At 33.2% G+C, this 23,201-nt stretch overlaps 1 protein-coding gene across 1 annotated transcript in view; it reads right to left on the reverse strand.

Moving 5' to 3' along the window:
• LOC149478428 (uncharacterized) overlaps positions 1-14,142 on the reverse strand; it is a 91,944-nt gene extending 77,802 nt beyond the window's left edge. Inside the window, exon 1 of the mRNA XM_089709347.1 lies at positions 13,957-14,142. The gene's annotated coding sequence lies outside the window, so the exon portion shown is untranslated. The remainder of the gene's footprint in view (positions 1-13,956) is intronic.
• Positions 14,143-23,201: the final 9,059 nt, after the last annotated feature.

A 23,201-nucleotide genomic window follows, 5' to 3' on the forward strand; every position in this document is an offset into this window, starting at 1 on the left:
TCACTAATGATTTGTAAAAGTAAATTATTTCAAAATACATTTCATAACCAACAAGTAAGAATAATTATTCATACAACAACAAATCAAAAACACTATTTACTATGGAAAAAAAACCAGGAAGGTGAAAAACATATTTACGATTTCGATGCACTCGACTTTTAGTAAAATAATAGGTAAAAATATTATTATGGTTTTGATCACAGACATATCTGTGGTTTTGATTTTAGCTACTAGTATCAGAAAGCTGCGTGTTCAATGCACGTCGGGGTCCCACAACTGTGGAGGAAGGAAGGTAGAATACCTCCATCGAATAAGAGAAGTTTCTCGACATAGGTACTCGATTTGCCGGCCGGCCTCAATGAAGATTGTCCGAAAGTTGTATATGTGCTCTGTAACGAAAAAATTTCGCTAGCGCGATTCAGAGTGAGGTGTCGTACAATATACCTAATGAAGTTTTTCATCTTTTTATTTTACTGCAAATACAAAATAAAAATTAAACAATGGTAATGTAAATTCTAAACAAACTACTACCAAAATACAATTAGAACAAAAATCATTTGACTTGTTTATTTCACCCAGAGGCCAGAGGCGGCTCGTGACAAAATTGTATAGGTGTTCACTTGAAATAAAACAACGAAAATACAATAGCGTTCGGGATGATTTATTACAAAAAAATGAGCACCACATTTTATAAATGTCTATAACACTAAAAATTACAAAGTACAGGCTATTTCAAAACGAATTCAATGACTAGGTATCAATAATTAGTAAATCACCGAATTTGCATTCGCGAGCGTAGGTATCCATAGTGTTTGTCACTGACGGTCACTGACCTCTATAACTTATAGTTATAGAGGTCAGTGGTGTTTGTTGTGTAAACATGTATGTATTTGAGTAGTTAGTAGCATATTATATTCTGAATTTCTGATCCATGCCTATTCACTCAAAACTAATAACACTAATGATTTGTAACAGTAAATTATTTCAATAGGTAGGTATTTGAACATTTCCCAACAAGACGTAAGAATAATTATTCGTAGGTATACAAGATACAATAACAAATCTAATACACTATTTATTATTTTATTATTTACTAGCGGTCCGCCCCGGCTTCGCCCGTGGTACATGTTTACGTTTTCTCTCCATAAGAAGTAATAGCTAGAGAGCTAGCGCAAAGCTACCTGTATGTATTTGACCAGACCTGGATTTTTGTGTGTTGATTCCCCTATACCTACTATACATGAGATGAGGAGTCACTAAGCCCAGAGTGGTGGACGGGGCGCGCGCTTAGGTAAGACAGGTGGAAATTTTTGGCGAACTTTGAAACCATTTGACCACGTCTGCCATTTTGATATTTGAAAATAGATTATTATTACTATCGGAAAATAACAATGGCAGACCATTATCACGCGGATAACATTCTGGCAGACACTTATGAAAGTGCTGAAAAAAATACAATTTTGAAAGTATTTGACCAGATCTGCCATTCATATATTTTATTTTTAGGGTCTTAAAAACTTATTTTCGAAACGGCAGACATTTTCATTGCGTACAGACTTCAGCAGACAACAAAACTTTACAGACTTCAGCAGTCAACAAGACTTAGCTTCTACATGGTCAGATGTATATATGTATTACGTTCCCTGACCTTACATCAATGATTTACTTTATTAATGTTTTTATGGTCATTTACATTTAATTTTGAAAACTATGGAATAAAATTTATAAATTTGATGATACAAAACTAAATATACATTTGTAAAGAATCTCAAATATAAAGTTGTGTTGCAAATAACAAATCATCATTTAAATATTTAGTTTATTTCTTTATTTAAGAAACAATTAACAATAATTACAAAACAACATAAAAAAACACGCATGCATTTATTGAAATGTTCATTCATCATCACTATCGTATGGCGTTGTGTGACTCGTCTTCATAATCCATTGAATCGGATTCTGTAAAAGTAAAACGTAAATTATATAATAAAAGAAATGAGTCATTATAAACTTACCTAGTAAGGCAATGCCTTTGATGTCGCACGATGCCGCCGCGCCGCCAGTGTAGGTACTTCTGCTGCTACATGAAAATATGCTAGGGTTGCAACAAATGGGAAATAAAACAATTGTGATTATTACTATTATGATGTAATCATTTATTCATATTATGTACATTCAAAACAATTGCTATTATTAAATCTGATGTAATTATTTTTTCATAAATATATAATTATTATTAATTACATAATATATTGCACTGTGAAATATTTACGTATCACTTTATTTTTGATGTTCTTAATTGTCTTTTATAAAATTTAAGTGACGCATTCGCATTGGGATCAACAATCCGATAAGAAAAGAATGGAGACAACATATACATAGCTTTGATTTCAATTCTACAGATACAAAATATACAATCTATCTAAAATGATACAACGGATGTTTCCTGCGTTTTCTCGTCAAAATACCGAAACAACGTAATTATTGTATAGTAGTTGGGCGTGAAAGTAAAAAAACAAATGAAAAGTGTTTTCCATATGATTATTTATTAAATTTACGCGATTAAGAATAATTTCAACGATACAATTTAGTAACCGAGAATTCAGAGGATTAAAGAAAATACCTGCCTGATCATTTTATCAAACTCTAAAAGAATTATGGTTATTTCGCATCACTCGGTTTATTAGTTTGGTAATAATTATTAAAGGTAGTTACAACCCTAGCCATTGAGTCGAACGGTAGGCAACACAATATCGACTTTGTGCGGGTACATATGGTACATTTCTTCTTGCTGTGAAGCGTAATTATTATTATTAAGATTTTTTAGGCTATTTTGAATCAGCTGTTCTAATTTAATTCTAGAAATTTATTAAAACGTGATTTTTTTAAAAGTATATTATGAGTTTATAAATACCTCAACCAATAGTTATTGTGTCCTATCCTCATTTCTTTATATCTTGGTAGTTAACTAAAGTGTTAAATTTACATAACCTCAACAACAACATTTACACTGCCACTGCACTAAAACTAAACTAACTAGCTCTCTAGCTATAAGAACCATCCTCGTACTTCAAGGGATATATAATAAAAAAAGAATTATCGAAATCGGTTCAGCCGTTCTCGAGTTATGCGCTTACCAACACATTTTGCGATTCATTTTTATATATAAGACTAGCGGTCCGCCCCGGCTTCGCCCGTGGTACATATTTACGTTTTCTCTACATAAAAACCATCCTCGTACTTCAAGGAATATAATAAAAAAAGAATTATCGAAATCGGTTCAGCCGTTCCCGAGTTATGCGCTTACCAACACATTTTGCGATTCATTTTTATATATAAGACTAGCGGTCCGCCCCGGCTTCGCCCGTGGTACATAATATTTACGTTTTCTCTACATAAAAACCATCCTCGTACTTCAAGGAATATAATAAAAAAAGAATGATCGAAATCGGTTCAGCCGTTCTCGAGTTATGCGCTTACCAACACATTTTGCGATTCATTTTTATATATAAGATAAGATTATGTGAAAATAACCAGGAAGGTGAAAAACATATTTACGAAAACATAGTAACATAATATGGCTGTCGCTACAATAATTATATTTCAATTTTATCTTTTTATACCTAGTAGAACTGGCCGACGAATAAAAAAAATCGTATTAGAATAAATACAATAAATTACGGAACAAAAAAAGGATTGTAACTGAATTAGGTATGTTTGTTTCTGGGCGCACCGTTTTCGACGACGCGACGCGCGACGTAAGCGTATAGGTATAGGTACCTACTTTGCTAAAACAAACTAATAAAATTGTGTGTCTGTCTGAAAATTCGGAAAAGCATATTGATTTGATTGATTTTTGATTTTTGCTACTAGTATAAGAAAACTGCGTGTTCAAACTACTTGTTTGTCTGTCTGAAAATTCGGAAGTACTTTGGTAGTTTACCGATTTATAATAATATTGTATATATCGTTGTTTAAAAAATATTCAAACACAATAAAATATGATATATGTACTGATTTATCACTGGTTTCAGTGATGAACTGATGAGTCAATTATAGCCACTATACTTTCGTCATACGTGTGTATGATTGATGTGATTTGCAACGTGGTGATATTTCAGAAAAATCACGGGTCAAATTGTCCCACCGAAAATATAACTGCGTTATAAGAATAACTATACCTACGATAAATTATACATAATACAATATAGTCTCAAATGCATACTAGTGAAATATTTTATTTGAATCAATAAAATAAAATAAAAAATAAAAAATAATAATAATACAAAAATAAATTCACAACACAAGAAAATCCGCGCGCAAATCATAGCGCGTGACAATGAAATCAAGAACTTTCGAGCCGACGCGGACGACGAAGGAGCCTAACAAAAGTACCTACAATCATAGGCGGCTCGTGACAAAATTGTATGGCCGTGTTCACTTGAAATAAAACAACGAAAATAGGTACCTACAATAGCGTTAGCAGTACAAAAAAAATGAGCACCAAATTATAAATGTCTATTTATACACTAAAAATTATAGAGTATTTCAAAACGAATTCAATTATTATTTAGCAATAATTAGAAAATCCCCGAATTTGCATTCGTGATCGTATTCATAGTGTTTGTCTACACTAATATTATAAAGAGGAAAACTTTGTTTGTTTGTTTGATTGTAATGAATAGGCTCATAAACTACTGGACATTTTACCAATGTTTGCAAGTTTGTGATTACTTTGATAGTTTACCGATTTATAATAATTGTATACTTATATCATTGTTTAAAAATATTCAAACACAATATGATATAGGTACTGATTTATCACTGGTTTCAGTGATGAACTGATGAGTCAATGTTAGCCACAATACTAATCACTTTCGTCATACATGTGTATGAACTATGATTGATGTGATTTGCAATGTGGTGAAATTTCATAAAAATCACGGGCCAATTTTTTGTTTTGAATCCCACCGAAAATACATATATTACTAATTGCGTTATTAGAATAATTAATTACTATACCCACGATCAATTATTACAATTTACAATATAGTCTCAAATGCATACTAGAGAAACATTGCAATTTGAATCAATTAAAATGCATAGCATACAAAAATAAATTCACAACACAAGAAATTCCGCGCGCAAATCATAGCGCGTGTCAATGAAATCAAGAATGTAATTTTATATCAAGCCGACGAGCGACGACGCCGAACTAAAGTACCTACAGTACCATTTACCTTCAGTGTACAATACAGTTTACAGACCTACGACGGACGAACAATAATGAGTAATAAATAAAAAAAAACATAGTTTCTAAGGTCATTAGTTTTATTTTATTTTATTGTTATTTTCTTTCAACGATTGGAAATGAAATTACTCAATTTTTACACAGAACTTTGATTTATTAGAATTATGCTCATTATGCATAAGATAACGAACGCGAATGCACGACATCTAGCGCGTCAATGTCTAAACATCGCCTTTCGTTTAGACATTGACGCGCTAGATCTGTAATAAGTATATAGTCTATGCGCTAGATGTCGTGCTTTATGTCGTGTTTCGCTTGGCAAAAGTCACGCACACTACTGTAGAAGTGTCAAATTTTTCCGGTATTTTACTGTTGTTTTTCTAAGTAAATATTGTAAATTATTGATTAAAAAGGTCGAACGCGCACACATTTCATTATAGAGAAGTGATAAAATGATTAGTTTTAAAGAAATAGTGTCTGTGTTAAGTGTTTAGAGGTAATCAAAAATGTATGGAGGGACGGTCGGAACATCAACCTTAACAGTAATAAAATGCTCTTTATACATCTAAAATTTTTCTAACTATATCTACATCTGCAGTCTGCACGCATTTTTCGCAGTTTTCAAAATAAACAAGGACAATCATAATTTTGACGGAGATAAATCTAATAAAAAAATATTTAAATTCTAATCGGTTCTGTATGAAATTTGGTGCAGAGATACGCAATAATCCAGACTATTGTTTATCTACTTAGCTTTCCGCCTGCGGCTTCGCCCGCGTTTTCAACCAAAAATTCGCATAGTTCCCGTTCCCGTGGGATTTCCGGAATCAATAGACAGCCTATGTCTTATTCTGGGTCTTCAGTATGTACCTACCTAGATAACATACCAAATTTCATTGTAATCGCTTCAGTAGTGTTTGCGTGAAAGAATATCCTCACTTGATCCTCGCATACTGTCATTTATAATATGAGTATTACCCAGATAGTAAAATATAATGGTGTTTGATATCACTCATAGTTACGGAATAACCCCCAACTGAGTACAGTTAGCGATTCCACCCTGTAGATAACTTTTATTACATCTGCCTTTCACATAGGTATATTGGTTTCAAGGATAAAAAACATAATCATGTTAATGTTTCCAGACATTTTCAATTACTTTACGCGACACAACGAGATTACAAGTCGGTGGAACATATTTGGATCTATATGTGAAATTGAATTTATACGTTCTACGATTTCGAACGTTCGAGTAAATTTAGGTCTTTTCGGCCATGTTGGATAGGAGATATGTATGGAAGTTATGTTTTATATTTATTACAACTAAAAGAACTATTGAGTTTAAATTGAATGATGTACTTATATAACCTATATTAACACAGTATAAAATGAAGCCGCTTCCTGTAGCTTCTTTGTACACATAGGTAGGTACTTATTTAAATTGAAAACTACTAAACGGATTTTCATTCTAATTTCACCAATGAATAGCGTGATTCTCGAGAAAAGTTTCAGTTTATAATTTATTAAGTTTTACACAACGCGAAGCCGTGGGCGGTAAACTAGTTTATATAATATATTTATTTATATTTATTTATTTATATTTTAGGAGAATCTACAGCTGTATCCTTAAAGATAGTCACATAATATAATACTTACAATAAGCCATTTACAGATTCTCACGGCTAGAATAATGTTAATATATAACAATTACAAATGTGAGCGATTACGTACTTACACGAATCAAATGCTTAAAACCAATGCTATTGTAACACTAATCAAATTACATATCAACTTGACCACCAAACTGACGGAAGAACTCATTAGCTAACTGACGCTTAATGGAGTAAGAACTGCTGCAGAATAAGTCAAAATCGAACTGTTTTGATAGCTTGTTAAAATTATTGCTTACGCGTAGAATAAACGAGTTTTGACGATAGTTAGTGCTGACTGCGGAAGTAAAGATAGGATTATATTTACGAGATAAAATTGAGGGTGTGTATAAAGAAATTTTGGCTAGTAGTTCTGGGCAGTCTATTTTATTGGATGTAATGCCTAAAAGTAATAAAATATCTGAAATCTCCCGGCGATATGTTAGGGGTAGGAAGTGAAATTTGCTGCAGACCTCGTAATAATCCTCAGATTTGTACGGGACGTGTAATCGGTAACATAGGAATTTCAAAAGTTTCATCTGTATTCGTTCAATTCTAGTTATATATTTATCGTATCGCGGATTCCATATTGGCGACGCATATTCTAGAATGCTGCGTACGTAAGCACAAAACAGAATTTTAAACGTCTTCGCCTTTTTAAAATCTGACGAAATTCTCATTATAAAGCCTAAAGCTTTAGAAGCTTTAGCTAGAATATAATCGATATGTTTATCAAACATGAGTTTTGGGTCATGTATCACTCCTAGATCTCTTATGTCAGGGCTAGTTCCAAGATCTTGATTTTTTATTCGATAGTTGAAACGCAGTGTTTGTTTTTTACGACTAAATGAGACGACTGTGCATTTACCAGGATTGAGATCTAATTTATTTAATTTATAATAGGTAATATACATTTTAGAGGTAAAATATGACCTCTATATAGTACATTACGTAGGTATATTAAATGTAATTCATACACAATCTTCAAAGGGTGACATTTACTTGCAAATGAATTATTTTATCTAAGTGCCGCAGTGGATAATAAAATGGTCGACAAAATGTAGTTTTTATTCACTTGGGCTGTAATGTGATAATAGTTTGACTGCGCCTTTTAATGTTTTCTTTTATTAATTAAAAAATAATGTAAATTATTTTTACGTAACGACAATCAATAAGACATCATAGATATTATAAACGCGGAAGTTTGCGAGTATGGATGTATGTATGATTGATACCCTTTCACGTAAATATTACTGTTCGGAATTGGAGGAAACTTTACAGGAATATAGGTTTCATTATACATCAGAATAACACATGATTTTTATGAATCTTATCTGTATTATGAAAGAGAGAAAAGATTTATAATATTGAATTATAAAATAATAATAGTTAAAAAAAACTAAAAAACACGCTTTTTATAGAAAACCGAACTAAAAAATAGAAAATTTTATCAAATCAGTGTATTGTCATCGGTCCTCAATAAATCTACAAAGTTTGAACGAAATCTGACCGTTTAAAGTGGGTCAAAATCGCGCCCAAAGAAGTCGGTTACAAACATACAAACATACAGGTGAAGCTAATATAAAGCGTGTAAAAACGGTATATGACATATGTAAATTTATTTATTACGACACAAATTCGCAATATAAAGATATCTGTCTGATTCTGATATATTATGTAGGTCAGCCCCTCGGCGAAAACTCGCTGATTTTCAATAGATACCTCAAGGGAATTTTAGTATCTCTCCATGTATATTTAAGTCCCATTATAATATTACTAATACTTGAACATAAATTATGAAGAAGATTTATCTCTATGTCTTTTCTACAAAATTCAAAATATTTGTTTACATCTATACAAAATACACACACACAAACATCACCTATTTAAGCAACCATGAAAATATGCAACCATTTCAAATACCACTCGACTTCCTACATTTCGCACTACATTTTCATTATACAGGTTTATAATATGTGATGCTCTATTTTAAAAACATTAATGAATTCCGTTTTAATCAAGATACGTTTGTGCTTTGTGTATGAAAATTGTAGGAAATGGTTGTTTTAAAATTGACAATCGGAATGCTGGACAATTTTCATTATGTACTAACATCGAGATATATGTACGTAGTACATACTATCTCGATGTGTACTAACTATGTTGTTTTAAATAGGACGTTCTGTTATTGTTTAAATAACTTGAACTTGTATTACTAAAAATATTGAAGTGAAACTATTGGGGTTGGAAAAAAATTTAGTGTAACATTTTTTCGTTACGCGTGACATTTTTCCGTTACGCGCCATCTTTTTCTTATCCCTACCTTTATTCGACGTATTTCTGTAAAGTTGCATATAATAAATTATTTTTTTGAAAAATAAGGTCATAAAGAAGTTTCACTTACGTGTGTACACTGGTACACGCACACATTTTTTATTATAGACTAATAAACTATTTCTGCTCCAAGGTTTTACCCGTATTGCTCTGATAATATTGGTTTAAGCATGATATTTAACTGCCTTCCTCGATAAATTAATAATGGGCTATCTAACATTGAAATAATATTACAAACGGGTTAAAAAAATAAACACACACTCTTCTGCTTTATAATTTAGTAAAGATGTAAAGAAAATGAGTGAAATATTTTTTAAGAAAATGTTATGACTTATGACATTAAATAGTCTGTGAAAAATTAGGTAAAAGTTAATATACCTATAGGTACAATTTCAACTAAAAATACCGGTCAAAGGTAATTGCGAAATACATTCCCTAATCTCACACACACGTGGACAAAACTGAACTAAGTAATTTTAAATTTAAATGAAAACCCTCACGTCTAATGCGGTGTTTACACGGGTGACTAAAGCCGCACGATTTCCGCCGCACGGTGAAAATCGACCGTCTAAATGGCGATTCGGCTAGGCCGCAAGTGACTAAAATCGCAAGCCCCAAAGTAGACTAGCATCCGACTTTTGCCGCGCGGCTACCGGCCGCATGCGGCTGGTGGCTAAAATCGACCGTGAAAATGCTCATTCGCAGGCGATCGACACATAGACATCGACCGTGCTGATCGACATTTTGATGCCAAATGAACTAGTCACCCGCGATTTTCATCGACTCGTGTAAATCGGGTAGCGATTCGGCTAGGACAGGCGATGCGACTGGTGACTTGCCGCACGGCTAAAATCGACCCGTGTAAACACCCCATAATCTATTATTACTGAACCCGAATAACCTAGAAACTGGGTTCTTTTGGCATATTATGTATTTATAAGCTGTTACTATCCCGTAAGGTTAATGCTATACCAACTTTATTAGTGTTTTGTTTTAAATTAGAGCCAAAACTTGGGGTATTATTTATTAATTTAAGTTTCAAAAATGATTAGGGATAAATAATAATGATTGGGATTTAATATTATGTTGCAAAATTTATAGTACTTGCACAAAATTAACATAGAAGAAAACACCTACCTAAGTTAAATTGTTTAGCCGTTATTAAGGCTTATACCTATTAGAAGTTTAAAAGATTACAAGTATATATCTAACTGAACGTTCTACTGATTGAAAAGTTAGCGTTAAATAATTACATAAGTACCCATTACCTAAATATAAGTATTATACCTATAGTATAAATCTATACTAATATTATAAAGCTGAAGAGTTTGTTTGTTTGTTTGAACGCGCTAATCTCGAGAACTACTGGTCCGATTTGAAAAATTCTTTCGGTGTTAGATAGCTCATTTATCGAGAAGGCTATAGGCTATATAATATTATCATCACGCTACGACCAACAGGAGAGGAGCCACGGGGGTGAAACCGCGCGGAGCGGCTAGTTTTATTATAAGTATAGATAATATCTACCCTACATAATAAACGCTGCAAACAAAGTGACCGTATTTTCCATTTTCAATACTTACTTACAATTTTGTCAGTCTTTTAGACGGGAATTTGGATAACAACCTACGACTATTGGAAATCTATTTTCAACTGTATAAAAACAGAACCTATCTATTTTTATTATGTACTACTGTGCCCCGCGGTTTTACCCGCAGTGCTCCGCTCCTTAGCTTAGCGTGATAATATACACACCTATATAAGCCTTCCTGGATAAATGGGCTTTCTAACACCAAAATAATTTATCAAATCGGATCAGTAGTTCCTGAGATTGGCGCGTTCAAACAAAGAAACAAACTCTTCAGATTTATAATATTAATTATTAAGTATAGATATCTACTACACCTACCTTTAAACACGTAACTACCTTTTATCTGTAGAAATATTTCTAAATGCAATTACTTCCACGTAATGCCCTCAATACCCAAGATTCCAGTCTAGAAGACTAATTAAAATAAATACATTAACCCAATTAAACGAGGAAACCATATAGCAATTATAAAATAAAGATACGAGTACAATTAGTAAATCTTCAAGCAGAAAATACCTATATCTCAGTTTGAAGTGAAAACGCTACTTACGTAGATACCTACCTATATGCTGTTTCTTCCAACTTGAATAACTTATTTATTTTACTGTATAAAATAACTTAACTAATATATTACACTAGCTGCGCTCCGCGGTTTCACAAGCGTGGCTCGCTCCTGTTGGTCATAACGTGATGATAATTATATAGCCTATTATAGCCTTCCTCTATAAATGGGTTCTCTAACACCGAAAGAATTTTTCAAATCGAACCGGTAGTTCCTGAGATTAGGGTGTTCAAACAAACTCTTCAGTTTTATAATATTAGTATGGATTGAAGGAAATCTTGTTTTTTTTGGCTTTATTACTTCTTAACTTTCGACTTGTTGAACCGATTGATGATTATAATATATTTTATTCTATAAAATTTTTGTCTACTTCTGCAGACAATTTTATTTTCTGACATTTGGTTTTTTGTTAAAATAATGATTACCCACGTTACAACTTACAACGTAACGTAAATTATTTTTGTAACTTTATGTACCTAGGTAAGGATTTGTTACAAAATTGTTTTAAAAAAGTGAAGGGGCAGATGCATTATACATCTGTTTCACTGATCGATTTTCTTTAGGGACAAGTAGGTGATCAGCCTTCTGTGTCCTGCCAGACCGAGACATTTTTTTTTCGTCTCCCTCCACCAGGAATCGAAGCCAGGACCCCTCGGTTATACGCTCACGCGTCAACCACTATACCAAGGAGGCGGATTAGGTTTTAGTTAAAAATAATTTGTTTCAGCATCCTAATTAGCGAAAATATTTAATAGCTATTTGGAACATGATATACCAGCTAATTTTATGTTATACCTACATGTTTAATTTCAGAATTCGTGATTGTTCATTCTGAAATACACAAATATTTTAGTACCTACCTAACAAAGACTGAAAAATATATTACAATATAAAAACTCGGTTTTTCTAAGTAGTCTCCAAAATTACACGGAAACAGGGATAATGGAGTTTTCCTGCAACAATGCTACAGAACATCACATTTCTTAACACTCCAACAATGTACCTAGGTATAATATAATTGAAATATGAACTCGTATCCACTAGGCTACGCTTTTAAATGGTCCTATGCGTAAGTAGGTAGGTACCTATGTGGTTAATTTTAAAGTTTTTGTTCTTAAATCGTAATTTGAAACTATCAAAAACAGGATAAGATTTTGCATGTTTATACATATATTGATATAAACAAACATTTATGAATAAGTATAAGGTAATACAAGAACTGTAGTCCAATTCAAGGAATTGTTTCTTCAATATTTGTTGAAGGTTCAATCTAAAAACCTGCATTTGTTTTTGACAGAACAACGTTCGTCGTGACAGCTAAAACCGAATAAATAGGGTTTCTTTTCATAATACTAGCCGCTCGTCCCGGCTCTACCACGATTGATCCGGGATAAAAACCAAATAAAATATAGCATAGGTATCACTTTGTCTGGTAGAGATGGCTCTTAAGTCTTAACCATAGGGTCATTGACAGTTAGAACCGATAAATAGGGTTCCTTTTTATAAGAATACTATCCGCTCGTCCCGGCTCTACCACGATTGATCCGGGATAAAAACAAAATAAAATATAGCATATCACTTTGTCTGGTAGAGATGGCTCTTAACCATAGGGTCATTGACAGCTAAAACCGAATAAATATGGTTTCTTTTTATAAGAATACTATCCGCTCGTCCCGGCTCTACCACGATTGATGCGGGATAAAAACAAAATAAAATAAAGCATATCACTTTGTCTGGTAGAGATGGCTCTTAAACATAGGGTCATTGCAATTTTTCAGCCAACTTAACTTCTCTATATTATTAACTTGTTATAATTATTTAGGAACTTTTTAATTAAATATTATGTCTAAACAATACAAAAATAATAACGTAGGTACCTACACGTAGATATTTTCTGCTGGTGATTTCTTATTAGTTCTAAATTATACTACCTATTTAAAACATAATTCGCAACCTATTAATTTCAAACAAACAAACACACGATCAAATCTTTCCTTTTTTAATAAAACTGTAAACTTTTTTTCATAAAAAATGAAACATTTTTGTATGAAATAATAAATATTTTTTTACGTTAGTGCATACTTACCTACCTAATACATAACCCAACAATTCACTCAACTGTACCTAAGTTATTAGAATAAAACCTTGCTTCCCTTCTCGTTAACAAAATAAAGTTACTTAATATTATTCTATGAAAATCTTCTCCAGTTTTACTTTCGGTACTACTTCATAATAATATATATAGCTACCTATGTTATAGGTACCTTGTTCGACTAAAGAAAATTCAATAATGCGTGCGTTGATCAGAATTATTTCTATTACTAATTTTACTCGATTTTGAAATAATTCACTGCATTATTTTTGCCATTTTGATGTGCTGTTTAAGTTCAATTTCCTATTTAAATATCACAACATTAGCGTGATATTTTAAGGTAAATAGCGTGAATTTGTTAAATTATGGTACCATTTAAATAAATAAAGTCTGTATTCATCCGTGCTAAAATTATCATCAATACAATGCACACATCAAATATTCAACATAAAATAAATGTGACATTAAAAAAATTACCTCATTCGCAACACTCAACGCTTGCATAAACAGCCACTAATCACAGTACTACACTAAGATATTCCAATCTCATTTCACCCACAACACAGCACAGACTATAAAAAAATATTTATCTGTATTTCTCACATCGCGCGCGAATTCAAAATTCGTGACGAGTATCCGAACAGCGGTACGTACTACCAACGCGAGGAATCAAAACGCACTGGCAAAATGCTCATTCAAACGTGCGAGCGAGAAAGAAGATAACGCAAGGGTGGAAACTGGAATCTATTTTATAGCTAAGCCCTCAGCGATAGGAAAGCTATGGACATAAGTTTTCTTGGTGCTCAACCTATTTCTAAACGATTCGTATGGTATTGTGTCGTGCAAAATCTTGACTACTACAATATTGAAGTCACGTGATTGGATATGGAATTTGGGGTTAGCTGTGATGACGTCATCAGAATACGTTTAAAATGGACTTTAAGTTCACAATATGATCATCAAAAAAATAACTTATTCAGTCGTTTTAAAACTTCAATGAGTAAGTTTTATTTAAAGAATTGTTTAAGATGCTGAAATTCGTAGAGCGGCCATAATATTGTAATTGATAGGTACCTATCTTACATAAAATAAAATATTCCTTTAGTTAATAATTATAACGAGTTTCTTATCTTTCTTTACCTCAAGGAATACCTTTGTCCTTTATACATAAGAATGATTACGCTCTTTTTATTAATATTTAATATTATCAAAATTTGTTTATCTACATCATTGAAACTTCTTTACATGTTAGTTCAAATAAGTATATATAACTTTATAGCAAACAGAAGAGAACTATTTTTACCACTGATTCTAAATCAAGGGGTGTTATAAGATTTACGTGTGTACTTTTGTCTGTCTGTGCCCTGTGAAATCGTAGCCCCCAAATAGATGACCCGATTTGGTTAAGGTATAATATTATATCAATCGAAAGTTTAGATTATCGACATAGTTTGCGTACTAGTTCAAATTTTTATATACTTAAGTAAATTTTTTTATGAATAATGGTTATATAATCGCTATACTATTCAGCGTCATCACGCAAGCATCATGCGGCCTATGTAATACATCTATTCTAATATTATACAGCTGAAGAGTTTGTTTGATTTTGACGTGACAACGTCTTATAATTTGATAAAGCCGGTTGCACGCACGAAAAAACATGACTCATGCGGCGTTACCTCGCTCTGAGGCGTTCCATGTAAGGCTTGAAGTGCAAGCGAGAGCGCGGAACGAGCGACAAAGAAGCACAATCGGACGTTGTCACGTTCAACTATCGTCAGTAAACCGACTTTACAGACAACCAATTTTTTTTTGTTTGAAAGCGCTAATCTTAGGAACTACTGGAACGATTTGAAAAATTCTTTCGGTGTTAGATAGCCCATTTATCGAGGAAGGCTATCATCAGGCTAAGACCAACAGGAGCGGAGCAACGCGGGTAAAACCGCGGGGCACAGCTAGTATAATATAATTAAACGTATAGTACTAACCTTAATCTAAAATGATGCCACTTTTCATACGTCAGTTAAACCTAAATCTTCACACTTTAATACCTTTTCAAAATAGACGATACAAGTACCGTAAAAAGCGACACCAATTAAAAAAAATCTCTTTAAAACTTGAAACAGTGGTTACACAATACATTTTTACATTAGCCGTGTTACATTATATATTACTAGAAGTCCCAAAAGCCTTTGTAATAAGAGAACATGTCAACCTTAGTATATTCAATATGGCCACATCAAAGGGAATTTATATCAAGGGCACTTGCTATGTTTGCTATTCAATGTACTCTGATTTCATGTAAAAATGTAAATAATAATATGTTCAAATACATTTCTTATAAGCTTCCGAGTTCGAAAGGTACCTTTAAGGTAATAATTAATATGGTTTCGTTTCTGATAATATGAGGTAACAGGTAATTCAATATGGAGGCGTACATATTGCCAAAAATATATTTAACATTGAATTTGGTATTTTTGGTTTTATGATATTCAAATCTATAATATAATATTATAAATGCGAAAGTAACACTGTCTGTCTGTCTGTTACGCTTTCCTGCCTCCTCAAACCGATTTTGATGAAACACACACAATTTTTAGATCCTGAGAAAGAACATAGGCTACCTTTTATCAAAGCCGCGGGCGGAAGCTAGTGCTTCATAAATTAATATATTTAACATTATTTATGTAATCTAAGTCTAGTATCTACACGTAAATAAGTCATTCAATTGTAATAATTACTAAGTACTATTTACTAGGTAATATTATGTTTCTAGCTTTTGGTGTATAAAAAAACAAAGTATAGCTTAGTAAAGATAAAAATAAAAAGTACATACTACATAGTCAAAGAAGTTTTCAGTGAAGTTTTCTTGCATGTTTTAATTTTTGGAATTTTGGGCAAACCATCTATTTTAGCAATTTTTAATTTATCTAGTTAGATGTGAATTGATAATAATTGACAAACTCTCTTTACTTTAAGTGACATTATAAGATTATATTAATAAAGCCTAATAAAATACTTCTAAAATTTAACTCAAAAAAATGTAACCTCTCACGAAGACAACAAAAAAACGCAGTAATTAACGTAAACTCAATTTAAAGTGAAACAGGAAAATTTCCTTAAACATTAATTATATTAGACTCTCAAGTGAATGTAGATGAAGTGGTCTCTTGAAAAATAAGTCCTGTCCCTTTATTGTCGTAATTGTTGATAATTTATTACATTTTACAGGGCCATGAACTCTAGTTCTAACAAATAAATTATTTGATTTGATTTGATTAGTGCTGTTTAAAACTTGATTGTTGTTTGAATCTTTGGGACGTTTGCGTTTGGGTATTGAGCGATCGATCATTCTTTTGGGAATAAGTTGTTTATGTTAAGGATAAATAAAAATAATAATTAATAAAATCATTTATTGAACAAGGTTCCTTAAGGGATTGGAACGCCCTACCCGCTTCCGTCTTCCCAGATAAATACAACTTAAACACATTCAAGGCAAGAGTGAATAGGCTCTATCTAGGCAGGCATGCCCCTTCATAGACTGCATCACTACTTACCATCAGGTAATGGTGCAGTCAAATGCCTGGCTATTTCTATATACAAAAAAAAATCAAAATAAAGACTACAGAGTAGGTAGAGACTACATAATATAGCATTCGCTGTGATTCAGAAGTCTCTGCCTTTCCGATGCAAAACATTAGAATTAATTCTCAATAATTTATCAAAAAAAAAATACACACGGCATTTTTCAAAGAATTCGATCATTTCAAAACTCGGTGGAATTATTAATTATATTCCTAAGAATTAAGCAATAGGTGTTACGAAATAGTAACATGATTCTATACACATAACAATCTAGTGAAAAAGTGAAGTCCCATGTCCCCTAGTGGGGTAAGGGGCAGATGCATTATACATCTGTTACACTGATCGATTTTCTTTAGGGAGAAGTAGGTGATCAGCCTTATGTGTCCTGCCAGACCGAGACATTTTTTTTCTTCGTCTCCACCGGGAATCGAACCCAGGACCACTCGGTGTTACGCTCATGCGTCAACCACTGTACCAAGGAGGCGGTCATAACAATCTAGTAAGCACTGATTATTCAACGCCATGAGTGATTAGTTTCGTATTAGTCATGAAGATTACTATCTGCTACTGTTTATCATTATCGACATCGGTGACAAATTAGGCACTAATTGCTTTGAAATATCAGCATTTCAGTATATCTGACAATAAGCCTTGAACTTTATAGCTTCTGAATCGTTAAAATAAATTTGGGACTGTTTGGAATTTTTTTTCGTTCAAATTTTTGAAGTTAAACTTCTTGGGAGTAAAATTTCAAGGTCGCCTCATAGCAATACCGTCACGTCAGGGAGTAATGCGACGATTTTTGTTTTTTAAATATTTGTGATTTTTTTTTTCTTTACACTTCATAATAATTTTATCCAATTTTCGTGTATTTTATGGACCAAATTGTGGAACTGATAAATTATTGAATACCTAGTATGACATTCTATTGAACATTTGACCTATTGCATGTATGTTCCCTTTGAAAGTTTGATTTCTGATAATCAGTGAAAGCGTTGTATAAAAGGTTTTTGTTAATACTATTACTTAACATTTTATCAATAGTTTTAATGGTTTCTATAGAAAAGGTGTTAACTTTACGATTTTTAGTGTTTACAATAAACTAGCTTTTGCTCGCGGCTTCGTCGATGTGTTCGAAACCTGCATTGTTCCCGTTTCTCAGGTCTCAAAATATATTTGCCAAACATTTCATCCAAAGCGGTACAGTGGATTAAGCCTGAAAAAGAGAAAAACAAACCAAAGTAATAGTTGCATTTTATAAAATTAAGTAAGAATTTCATGAAATTACTTTTACCATAGAGATCTAGAGAGATGCCAATCGCTTGCGCTGAGTACGAAACCGTGTCTCATAATAAATTTACGCACACAACTGCAGTAAACAAAATCAAAACAATACTTCACGTTGTGTGCGTGTCATCACACAAAAATATGAGAGCGACTATTCGTTCGCACACTAGATTGTAAGTGACGTACGTATACAGCACCGCTACAGTTTGTTCTCTTTTTGTACATATTGCTGCGACACCGGCCCCGCCCCCTAACCATATCTCCCTTTAGTTTCTGTGATCTGTGACTTTTACTCATTTAATAACGAATACATTACATTTAAAACCTTAAAATGTATTATGTGAAACAAATATGAATTATACCTGTTAATAAAGAGAAATCTGTTCTTCAACTTATACCCAGTAGATATTATTTTGATTAACAATACAATAAAATTATTAAATACGTTATACTTAGCACTATTACAACCATACTACATAACCACACAACGCTACGCACTAACTGTTCCTAGCCCATAGTTTTTACTCTCAGAGTAAGAGCACACGATGCGTTGCGGCGGCGGTGCGGCGCCGGAGCGGTGTCGCTGCGTCGTCTTACATAGAAATATCTGTGGCATGTCACACGATGCGTTCCGGCGTCGCACCGGACTTGTAACCACCAAGATGAGGCGGGGAGGGGTGAATGCGGTGCGACGTCGGAGCGGCACCGCTCAGTTGTTTTGCGTCACAAGGAAAGAAACGCTGTGCAACGCTGCTACGACGCCGCTGCGACATAACAACGTTGCGGCGCCGCACCACTCGTGTGCCCACTGACACGGTGAAATCTTTGCGGTGCGGCGCCGCAACGCATCGTGTGCCCGCGCCCTCAGAGCGAAGGCACACGATGCGTTGCGGCGGCGGTGCGGCGCCGGAGCGGTGTCGCTACGTCGTCTTACATAGAAATATCTGTGGCATGTCACACGATGCGCTCCGGCGCCGCACCGGACTTGTAACCACCAAGACGAGGCGGGGAGGGGTGAATGCGGTGCGACGTCGGAGCGGCACCGCTCAGTTGTTTTGCGTCACAAGGAAGGACACGCTGTGCAACGCTGCTACGACGCCGCTGCGTCATAAAAACGTTACGGCGCCGCACCGCTCGTGTGCCCACTGACACGGTGAAATCTTTGCGGTGCGGCGCCGCAACGCATCGTGTGCTCCCGCTCTCACTCAAATATTTACTCTTATCGACGTTTGTATAAAGATTTAAGAGCAAAAACTTTACTAAGCATACACACGAATTTTACGACCCGAGTTTCACGTGGGTCTAGTAACCTTTATGACCCTAAACTGAAGAATAGTAGACGAGGTCATGTTATAACGTATTAAAGATATATAAATATCCAGACAGCTTTTTTGTAGGATTAAAAAGAGATTTTTTTTATTATCGGATAGAAATAGAAAAGTATTGGTAATAGATTCTGTTTAATTTATTCTGTTTAATGTATTTGTAGGTTTAATGTATTATTATGTATTTAAAGGCCTTTAAGGCATATAACCTAAAAAATATCTCAGATGCTCAACATTAGGTACAATTTTCATTAATTATGTGTTAGAGAGACAAAAATCACAATATCTCAGGCGGTTCTAAAATATTTCTTATCTCTTGAAACACTAATAAATGACTAAACCACTCATTACAGAAACAAACACAGATAATCACGACTATTAAGCCGACAAATTAAATATCCCCTCATTTATGGCTGTATTTAGAATGTAATCATACTATATCTACCATCTAAATCCAGCCGGGTAATCCTCCACTACTGTCTCTCCCCTGGAGATATTTGCGTGAAGATTACGGGATATTTATTGCTATGGTGACTGTCTGCGTAAAAACGAATCGAAATAAGCGTCTTCTATTTATATTTTTACTTACCTTGATAATCTTATAGAGTGTCATCGTGTTTCGAGTATTTGCCATAGGCAATTTCTTTATTATGTAAGTAACTCTTTCGAGTGGAATCCTACTATAGTATTAGGTAATATTATAAATGCGAAAGTTTGTGAGGATGTGTATGTATGTATGTTTGTTACTCTTTCACGCAAATACTACTAAACCAATTACAATGAAATTTAGCACACATATAGACGGTAAATTGGATTAACACATAGGATAGGTTTTATCCCGGAAATTCCACGGAAACGGGAACTATGCAGGTTTTTCTTCGAAAATGCTGGTGAAAACAAGGGCGGAAAGCTAGTTTATTATGTAGGTAACTCTTTGAGTGGAAAGTTTTATAAAGGTCGTCTTCAACTCGTTATGTTATTGATTCTTGTAATATATATTCTTAAGTATACAATACTAACAAAATAATATTTGTCTTATATTTTATTTGAAGAATACAAGAAACATTATTTCGATAATTTCATTATTGTTCAAATTGTAAATGTAGTTGTAAATGTTTTATCTATATTTACCAAATAATTTACGGTGCGTTGCTCATCTTTTGTCAGAATTATAGCTTTACACTTACCTACATTTATGTTCAGAAAATATTTATTTTCGAATGAATAAACACATGCTATAATAGTATTATAGTTGCGAATGTGCTAATTTAGCGTATCAAAAATTGTAGACTATTCCTAATAGATAATATTATAATTAACACAAAGACGCGGATCGGGATATGATCCCACCTCGTGATCGAATTTTTTCTATTCTTTAAAAAATTCTCACAAAATATGTACTCACGTGTAAAATGAATGACTCATCGATACTTATAGAAGTTGAAAAGTTATCGAAATATAACAGTCCAACCTAACCAAAACCAACTTCAATAATTTACTAAAGAAACTTTAAACACTCATAAATAACGGGTGTTTACGAAAAACTGGATTATTTCAACGCCCATAACATCTATTTTTATTTGACCGCAAAAAGCGCGGGATTTTGTCAGCCCCCGTATTTATTTGAGACGACTCTTAAGGACCAGTAGGGGGATATAAGGAAATGGAATTATCTTGAAATTTTTATTTTTTACGCTCCGTAGAATTGTGCGGTTTATTTTTATTACTAATGAAGCTATTTGGTAATGTTTATACTACGTAATGGGGATTGTTTGATTGTCCTGTTATTGCATGTAATAAGATTTCAATAGCATGGCTATAGAGTTTTTATTAAATATCCTTTTATTGATTTTCGTGTTCTTTTATTACTAGTTCGTAGTTCAAACAATATTATCAGAGGCATCCAAAATGGTGAATAATTTATGAATACATTTATGCTTTTTCCATCAGCATATTTGCCCGCATTGTGTCATAAGTAATTAACAAAATAGGTTCTTATACCTTCACTGAAGTAAACTCTATCGTTTAAAAATTACAACGTCAACGTCCGTTGTGTAATTTAAAAGATCTAAGCATACATAGGGACAGAGAAAGCGACTTTGTTTTATACTATGTAGAAATAGTAAGGTTAGTAAGCTTTGTAAACTGCGTAAGTAGCATAATAAAATACCGTTGCTCAGATAACCGCACATCTTATGGGCCCTCTTCACAATAGCCAGCGCTGGGCGAGTAGAGACAATGACGATAGTGTAGAGGGCCTAAATGTCTATGATGGGCCTCACGATGGGATTCACGATCATTTGTTGGTCCAACGCTGCCCATTTGAAGAGATAAGCATACATATAGAGCGGCAGGTGAAATATTGTTTTATACTATGTAAAAATATATTGTTAACTACATTAATGGTAGTCTGGAAGAGATAGCTAGCTAGCGCTGCCATTTGTAGTACTTCTACTAGTAGTTTACTAGTAGTTTGTACATACTATTTGTCTTTCTATCTGCGTTTTAAGTAAATCTTGTGTGTGTGCAACAAAGAAATATCTATCTATCTCTATCTATTTAAAAATAGAAAGCTTAGTAGACTGTGTAAGTAATAAAATACCCTTGCTCAGATAACCGCACTCCTTACAAAACATTTTATAAGTCGTAAGAGACAGACTTTGACAAGGGTACCTTTATCTGGCCGTTTCGCTAAACTCAACATTTTGGAGTTTTTAGTAATGTCAGCTTCAATCCACCTGTGTTGTATAGTAGGTGAATAACTTGTGTTGGATATGCTATGAATAAGTTTAGGATTTAATTTTATTTACGGTTGCTCTATTTAGTAATAGAGCACTGAAGTAAAACTTTTGCATAGTGGCAAAAGTTTTACTTCAGTGCTCTAAAATTCGAATAAATTATGCTCAATCAAACTGTTTGTATGAAAATACAATATGGATAGTTTATTATTAACTTCAAGCTAAAAAGCTAAAAAAAAAACATATATTATCAACAACAAAACAACGAATTTGTCGATTTAATTCTATAAACACGTGGCAAAAACATTTACCCATTATATCCGACGCAATCGGTTAAAAATCTGATACGTTTACTGGCAAACCATTTCTGCACAATTCAATAGTTCTTCCACATGAATACATAGCAAGTGATCACTGATCATTGAACACGATAAAAGATTTGAAAATTAATTTCATAATTTTTCGCTTAAATTCATAGCGAACGAGGTCGTTATAATTATTATAAATATTGTTAAAAATAATTTAATTTAAAAATGAAATTATTGTATAGTCATTTATCCTACTACATAAGTGTACATAGTTTGAATTAAACTGTCTGTTTTACAGTGGGTCAAAGTCGAGTCCAAAACGTTACGGTTAACGGTTACGTACAAAGATACAGGTGAAGCTAAGATAGTAACTTATAAATTAAAATAAAATTACAGTGGCGTTGTTAAAGATAAAAGCTTGATAAAAGTGATTGGCACAATTTTTAAAACTAATTTGTATCTTTGGTTCCATGTTTAGT

Source organism: Colias philodice, chromosome 22 (assembly GCF_061535455.1).
Source record: "Colias philodice isolate Cphi_HAF_F1 chromosome 22, ilColPhil1 Martin Lab GWU primary, whole genome shotgun sequence".
NCBI lineage: Eukaryota > Metazoa > Arthropoda > Insecta > Lepidoptera > Pieridae > Colias > Colias philodice.